Below are 8,355 nucleotides of genomic sequence, written 5' to 3' on the forward strand. Positions count from 1 at the left end.
GCCACTTTCAAGTCATTATGAACCTGTGTTCACAGATCCCTCTGGTCTACCAACTCCTCAGGACCCGTGTCTTCATGCACCCCAAATCAGTGCACATCCCGAATTCAAACCTTTGAATATGAAACAATGTTGGATGAGTTTCCCGCAGTAAATCTGACCTGCTGCAAGAATGACCTTTTTAAGACTCTTGAAAACCGAAAGGGAATCTGAAAGAATTACAACTTTGCAGCAAAAAAATTCCTCACCCACTGTAAGCGTGAAATGATGACAAGCGATTCTGTTGCACCTGATAAATAGCTGGTAGGTCATTTTTTATTGTTACCAATAATTCACGCAGAACACAGCAACATCAACAATCCCAGTTAAATTATATTTTGATCTTCTGGAAAATGGTTAAACTTTCTCAATAATTTCCTTAATATACACTGAACCAACAAATTCTCAGGCAGAACAGAATTGTTAGACTTCATTAAATTGAGTATCTTATAATCAAATAAAGGCATTGACAGAAACAAGGTGGGGTTACCGAGAACACAACTGTGGGACGATTTGCATAACCCAACAAACACATATTTCCAATGTGATAAGAACCCAGGCAACGAAAACTAAAAACACTCTTCTTGTGAAGTTCCCAACAGTCCTCCAGCACACCTTTAACAGCATGCTCATGTTTCCCCCTTAAATTAATCCAATATGTTAAGATTAAATTCAAACTCCATAATTTCAATCAGTAAAGCCGAAACAGGGGACGACCTGACTGCACCACAACACAATCTCAAAGCCTGTGCTTGTATCACACACAAACATAATAAAGTTGAAGATGAAGCTGATCTATAAACCACAACCATAATCAAGAATAGATCCAATTAAACAAATGAGATTGGTCAACAAATACTTTCATGTAACACCATAGACTACCCACAGAGATAACTGAGAATATTTAATGTTTCTTTACATTTATCAATTATTTTCTGATCCGGTGCTTCCATGTCAGCTTATTATCCGTCCACATGCCTGGAAATCTTACCACTGACAACTTTTAAGGAGTTTGACCATATCAGTTCCTATCATTTCCAATCAAGTGCAGGTTCATTAATCCTGTCTGAAAAACAAACAACTTGTCCCACACATACCTGACACAAAATGTTCAATTAAAACAACTCAAAGTTAGATAATAGCCCCTCCATCCTCATTTCCACAATTTCATAAAAATTCCATAAATACCATTTCCCTTTTGAATAGTAAAAATGCTGCTGTTTCAACATCTATATTTAACTGGCTTTACTAATACCATTTTCCAAATATAAAAATGAATTCAATGTCATACTTGCCCACCCATACCTTTACAAGATGTACAAATAGAAACAATTAGATAAAAATTGTACAATAGCCCTCTCAATTGCATTTCCAAACATTAATCAAAAGTCCATCCTTCAATAAATATTATTTGCCTTTTCAATATCAAAAATATTGCTATTACAGCATGTTTATTTAACTGTACTTTCCTAATATGATCTTCCAAACCCAAACTGATTCCAATGTTATTTAAGGCAGAGATTGCTAGGTATCTGAGTAGCCAGGGTATCAAAGGTTATGGTGAGAAGGCGGGGGAGTGGGACGAAATGGGAGAATGGATCAGCTCATGATGAATTGGCAGAACAGAGTCGATGGGCTGAATGACCGACTTCTGCTCCTTTGTCTTATGGTCTTATTCTACCGTTCCAAATTCCCCTCTGATAAAACATGAAGTTACCTCTTTTATCGAAAATATAATTCAAACACTCGATTACCATACATTCCACAAGTTTACATAAATGAGACTTTAATGATATTGGCCTACAAGAAGGAGGATCAGACGGGGAGATCCAGGTTTTAGAATGGGAACTACTACAACCATTTTCCATGAGAAAAGTAGATGGCCAAACCTCCAAATGTGATTCAGAAAGTTAAAATCAAGATTTTCTACAAGTTCATGATGCAGTCTATTCCCATTCACAACACTATACTCTGCCCCTTTTCCTTATAAAACTGACATCACCCCTCTACCAACTAACCTGTCAAGCCAAACGACAATATAATCCTGCACAGCAATAAAACTTAAAATGTGCAGGTTTCCTGAACAGATATAACATCGGAAGAATCTGACAAATCAGAAATAAACTGCTGAAAGTGTTGGCCATGTAAAATCAGGCTTCTTGCATTTCACTTCAATATTTCAATCCCATTACATATCCTCACAAGTAGACTGGGATGCAGAAACCCCCACAAATCAGAGCTTCATTTACAGCTTCCCACAAAACACCAGTTACACCAAGATACCTTTCTGCAGCTTTCACAATAATTTTAATTTCCTCAGTAGGATGGGATGCCTGATCAGTACAATTAACCACATTGGTTATAAACATCACAAACTACATTTTATCCAGCAGTGACGTATCTTTGGTGAGAGAACTGTGATGCCGGCATATATCCACTGACGTCACAGTCTGTTCTGTGAGTGGGATCACTTTATCCAGTTTACCTGCTCTGCTTGCTGTACTTGTCCTTGAACAGGCCCTTCTGCTCACTGTGTTGTTCTGAACCAATTGTCACTTCATGCCTTACAAAACCAATCCCTTCTGACTACACAAGGAACACATCCCTCCATTCTCCTCACATCCACGTGGTACCTAATAGCCTCGTTTGCACCTGCCTCCACCACCACCCGAAATTCACTCCAGACACCCACCACTATGAGAATGAAAAGCAAAACTCAAAACGCAAATCTCCTTTAAACATTCGGAGTCAGGTTTTTAACATCATTGCCTTTTCAATTTGTTTTTCAACAGCAGCTATGCAGAGAAAAGAGACAAAATGCACTAAATTACAAAATACTTCAATAGTGAAAAAAGGTCCAATGAGGATGTGTTCCCCCTTTCTCCTGAAGTTCATGCCCTCTGGCATTGGACATTTCCTCCTTAGAGAAAAAATCCCGTCTCTCCACTCTGTCTGTGTCTCTCACATTCCTGTAAACGTCTGTCAGACCTCCCTCAGCCTCTGCCACTCCGGAGAAAATTCCCCGAGATTGTCCGGTCTCACTTTATCCAGGCAGCATCCTGTAAAGCCTCTTCGGCTCACCATTCAAAACCTCCACATTATTCTTGCATTCGAATGCAATTCTCCAGATGTGGTTAAACAAGAGATTTATACAGCTGCAACATAACTGCCTGACAATGGAACCACTGTCTGGGAGTTATGAACTTGCATTCCAAGATCCCCCTGTAGACACAGTCCAATCTCGCCCCATGAATATAACAGCAACGAGATAATGCTGAGGCTTTATAAGACATGAGTCAGGCCACACTTGGAGAAGTGTCAACAGTGTTGGGCCCCACATCTCAGACAGGATGTGTTGTCATTGGAGAGAGTCCAGAGGAGGTTCAGAAGGATTATTTTGGGAATGAAGGGGTTAAAATGTGAGGAGGACTTTGCAGCTTTGACCCTGTGCTCACTGGAACTCAGAAAAATGCGGGGAATCTCAATGAAATCTACCGAATGTTGAAAGGACTGGATAAGGTGGATGTGGAGAAGGTATTTCCTGTGGTGGGGCACAGCCACAAAGTTGAGGGGCCACCTTTTCAAACAGAGGTAAGCAGCTTATTTTTTTTATTAGCCAAGGTGTATTGGATCTGTGGAATTCTCTGCCACAGACTGCGGTGGAGGCCGAGTGTGTGGGTATATTCAAGGTGGAAGTTGATCGTTTCCTGATCGGTCAGGGCATCAAAGGATATGGCGGGAGGTCAGATATCTGGAATTGAGTGCGATCTGGGATCAGCCATGATGGAAAGGTGGCTGACTCAATGGGCTGAATGGCCTAATTCTGTTCCTATGCCTTATGGACTTATGAACAGAAGCCCCCTCAATCATGATGAATCTCCTCTGCACTCTTCCAGCACAAAACATCCTTTGTACAGAATGCTAAGCGGAACTGAATGCAACGTTTCAAGAACGTTATCATGTCAGGCAGCATCTGTTGAGGGGATTAGAGTCGATGGTTGGGACAGAACCCGTCACTTACGGCACTAACACAGGCCTTTCGGCCCAACCTTTTCATGCTGTCCTCCTGTCCATTTAAACTAATCCCTCTGCCTGTCTTTGACACAGAACACAGAAATCTACAGCACATTACAGGCTCTTCAGCCCACAATGTTGTACCGACCATGTAACCTACTCTAGAGACTGCCTCGGATTTCCCGATCATATAGCCCTCTGTGTTTCTAACCTCCATGACGCTATCTAAGAGTCTATTAAAATATCCTGTTGTATCCACCTCCACCATCGCTGCCGGCAGTGCATTCCACGCACCCAGCACTCTGTGTGTAAGAAACTTACCCCTGACATTCCCTCAGTACCGACTTCTAAGCAGCTAAAACTACGTCCCCACGTGTTAGGCACTTCAAGCCTTGGAAAATGCCTCTGGCTATCCACATGGTCAAAGCCTCTCACCATCTTATACACCTCTATCAGGTCACCTCTCATCCTCCGTCGCTCCAAGAAGGAAAGGCCAAGTTCACTCAATCTATTCTCATAAGGCCTGCTCTCCAATCCAAGAGCAACATCCTTGTAAATCTACTCTACACTCTCTGTAGTATCCACATCCTTCCTGTAGTGAGGACACCAGAACTGAACACAGGACTCCCAAGTGGGGTCCAACTAAGCCCACAGCCTTGCCGCGTTGGGGTACAATTACTTTTGTACAGGTTAGGAGAAATATAGCTTCAACATCACCTCACAGCTCTTGAACTCAATCCCACGGTTGATGAAGCCCATCACACCAGACACCTTCCTAACAACACTGCCAACCTCCACAGCAGCTTTGAGTGTCGAATGGACATGGACCCCAAGATCTCTCTGACCGTCCACAATGCCAATAGTCTTACCATTAATATTATATTCTGTGTTCAAATTTGACCTGCAGAAATGAACCTCTTCATCTGTGTTGAACTCCATCTGCGCTTCCCAGTTCTGCATCCGAGGCAAGGAAATAGATTGCTGAGCCTCTGGCGAAGATCATTATGTCCCCATTGTCCACGGGAATTGTACCGGAGTATTGGAGGGAGGCGAATGTTGTCCCCTTGTTCAAAAAGGGTAGTAGGGATAGTCCAGATAATTATAGACCATTGAGCCTTACATCTGTGGTGGGAAAGCTGTTGGAAAAGATTCAGAAAGATAGGATTTATTGGCATTTAAAGAATCATGGTCTGATCAGTGACAGTCAGCACGGCTTTCTGAAGGACAGATCATGTCTAAAAAGCCTGATGGAGTTCTTTTAAGAGGTGACCAGACATATAGATGAGGGTAGTGCAGTGGATGTGATCTACATGGATTTTAGTAATGCATTTGATTAAGTTACACGCGGTGGGCTTATTCATAAAGTCAGAAGGCTTGGGAACCAGGGATGTTTGACCAGGTGGATTCAGAATTGGCTTGCCTGCAGAAAGCAGAGAGTTCTGGTGGAGGGAGTACATTTGGATTGGAGGGTTGTGACTAGTGGTATCCCACAAGAGTCAGTTCTGGGACCCCTACTTTTTGTGATTTTTATTAACGACCTGGACGTGGGGGTAGGAGAATGGGTTGGCAAGTTTGCATAAGACACAAAGATTGGTGGTGTTGTGGATAATGAAGAGGATTGTCTAAGATTGCAGAGAGACATTGAAAGGATGCAGGAGTGGGCTGAGAATTGGCAGATGGAGTTCAACCCAAAGAAGTGTGAGGTGGTACACTTTGGAAGGACAAACTCCAAGGCAGAGTACAAAGTAAATGGCAGGATACTTCGCAGTGCAGCGGAGCAGAGGGATCTGGGGCTACATGTACACAGATCCCTGAAAGTTGCCTCACAGGTAGACAAAGTAGTTACGAAAGCTTATGCGGTGTCAGCTTTCATAACTTGAGGGACAGAGTTTAAGAGTCGCGATGTAATGATGTAGCTCTATAAAACTCTGGTTGGGCCACAGGGAGTACTCTGTCCAGTTCCGGTCATCTCACTATAAGAAGAATGTGGAAGCACTGGAAAGGGTACAGAGCAGATTTACCAGAATGCTGCTTGGTTTAGAGAGTATGGATTATGATCAGAGATCAAGGGAGCTAAGGCTTTACTCTCTGGAGAGAAGGAGGATGAGAGGAGAAATGATAGAGGTATAGTTGATATTAAGGGGAATAGATAGAGTGGACAGGCAGCGCCTCTTCCCCAGGGCACCACTGCTCAATACAAGAGGACATGGCTTTAAGGTAAGGGGAGGGAAGTTCAAGGGGGATATTAGAGGAAGATTTTATACTCAGAGAGTGGTTGGTGCGTGGAATGCACTGCCCGAGTAAGTGGTGGAGGCAGATACACTAGTGAAGACTACTAGACAGATGTATGGAGGAATTTAAGCTAAGGGAGGCAGAGTTTAAGGGTCAGCACAACATTGTGGGCCGAAGGGCCTGTACTGTGCTGTATAGTTCTGTGTTCTATCTATTTCTCGCTGGAATCTCTCTTTTAGTTTAATTGTTTATTGAAGGCACGACACAGTACAGAAAACTTAATGCATTACATTTTCCTCCATTTTGCTTTGATACCTTACCCGGAAACACCACCACAACGTCATCAGTGGGGCCTTCTGGGAGTTGTAGTCATTGGTCCTCGCTCGCTCCCTGTCAAAGCATGTTTCGTCAGCCACCACAGACGTCCCCGAAACAGACCCACCGAGGCGCGAAGGGGAATCACAACCGTCCTTGTGGGCGCCGAGGCCGGCGACACCGACAGAAGCGACTCGCTGATCTCCGCCATGGCGATGGAGCGGAAGAGGAGGGGCTGGTCATGGGCCGATTTCCTCCAGCCTATCGTAGCTCAGACGTAACACTGACCCCTGCTGTCATTGGCTGCAGTGCCTGTCGCTCAAATGGGAACTCGGAAGGTGATTAGTTTATGTGAACGTCAGTCAGCCTTCCAGTCTTTATGAGTTTGGATTTGGATTTATAACGGGACAGGAAGCAAATTGGGAGAAATGTGAGTTTTTATGTGATGGTGCATCAGTCTCCGAGTTACATTATTAACAATAAAAGGGCAAAGGCCGTGGTGAGGAAGTAGGTGATTTATTGGAGGTTATATGAAGGGATATCAAACTTGGAATTGTTTGGGATATGATTTAGAAAATGGGATTTGTGGGGATCATAATATTCCAGTGTTGATTATTGAGGGCAAAATGATTGTTACTGAAACAGGGAAGGTTGTGTTACTGGCTGGGTCATTTGATGAGATTAATTTAAGTGAAGAAGTTAAACAATATAGGGATATGTTTTTCAGTGAATACCCTGATGTGCTGGAAGTCAGCTACAGCAATGATAGTATCACTGATGGAGAGATTTCTTTGTATGAATTTAAGAAGTCTATTAATAATGCAGGTCAGGTGTCTCCAGGAAAGAGTGATATTTGAAATTGTAATTGTATATAATTCGCATTTGTAAAATATTAAATATTTGAATTGTGCATCTACTTTCCTCATGGAAAATGGAAATAGTAGTGCCTGAAAACCTGGCAGATCCCCACTTGATCCTTCTAGTTAAGGGCCTATATCGTGAAAGTCTCATTTATGTAAACTTATGGAATGTATAGTAATCAAGCGCTTGAGTTATATTTTGGAAAGAGTGGTGATAAAGTGTTTTATTAGAGTGGATTTTGGAAGTGTGAAATGACATTAGATTCAGTTTTAAGTTTGGAAGATGATATTCGGAAAGCACAATTAAATAAAGATGTTGTAATAGCAATATTTCTTGAGACTGAAAAGGGAAATGATATGGAAGAAAGGACTTTTGATTAAATTAGGAGTAAGGGGGACATTGTATAATTTTTCTGAGTTTTTTTTTTGTATGGACTGTCCAAGTAAAGGTCGGCATGTCTGTGTCTATGAGATAGAGAATGAGATCCCACAAGGCAGTATTTGTAGCCCTTCATTATTTAATATTATGATTAATGATATTTTCTCTGAGATGGGAAAACCACAATATACAGATGACTTAGCTTTATGGATTTGAGGTATTAACTGCAATTTACAATTAATGGATCAAACAGTGGGCAGATTGATGAGGATTGTAAGCTTTCAGTCGTTAAAACACATTACGTGGTTTACAAACAGCATTAATAGACTTGCAGTTGATTTTAATTTATAGGATTAATGTCTTGAGGAAGTGTCAGTGGTAAGATTTCTCATTATGTGGATGGATAATAAGCTGACGGGGAAGCAACTATCAGTAAAATAATTGATAAATGTAAAGGAGCTTTAAATCTCCTCAGACATCTATGTGGGTATTCTTGGGTGCAACATGAAAATCTTTGAC

At 41.9% G+C, this 8,355-nt stretch overlaps 1 long non-coding RNA gene across 1 annotated transcript in view; it reads right to left on the reverse strand.

Annotated features, from left to right (window-relative positions):
• LOC132385819 (uncharacterized) overlaps window positions 1–7,337 on the reverse strand; it is a 13,589-nt gene extending 6,252 nt beyond the window's left edge. The window contains exons 1-2 of the long non-coding RNA XR_009509302.1: window positions 6,603–7,337; window positions 4,920–5,186 (exon numbers count right to left, since the gene is read on the reverse strand). This is a non-coding gene — a long non-coding RNA (uncharacterized LOC132385819). The remainder of the gene's footprint in view (window positions 1–4,919; window positions 5,187–6,602) is intronic.
• Window positions 7,338–8,355: the final 1,018 nt, after the last annotated feature.

Source organism: Hypanus sabinus, assembly GCF_030144855.1.
Source record: "Hypanus sabinus isolate sHypSab1 chromosome X2 unlocalized genomic scaffold, sHypSab1.hap1 SUPER_X2_unloc_24, whole genome shotgun sequence".
Taxonomy (NCBI): domain Eukaryota; kingdom Metazoa; phylum Chordata; class Chondrichthyes; order Myliobatiformes; family Dasyatidae; genus Hypanus; species Hypanus sabinus.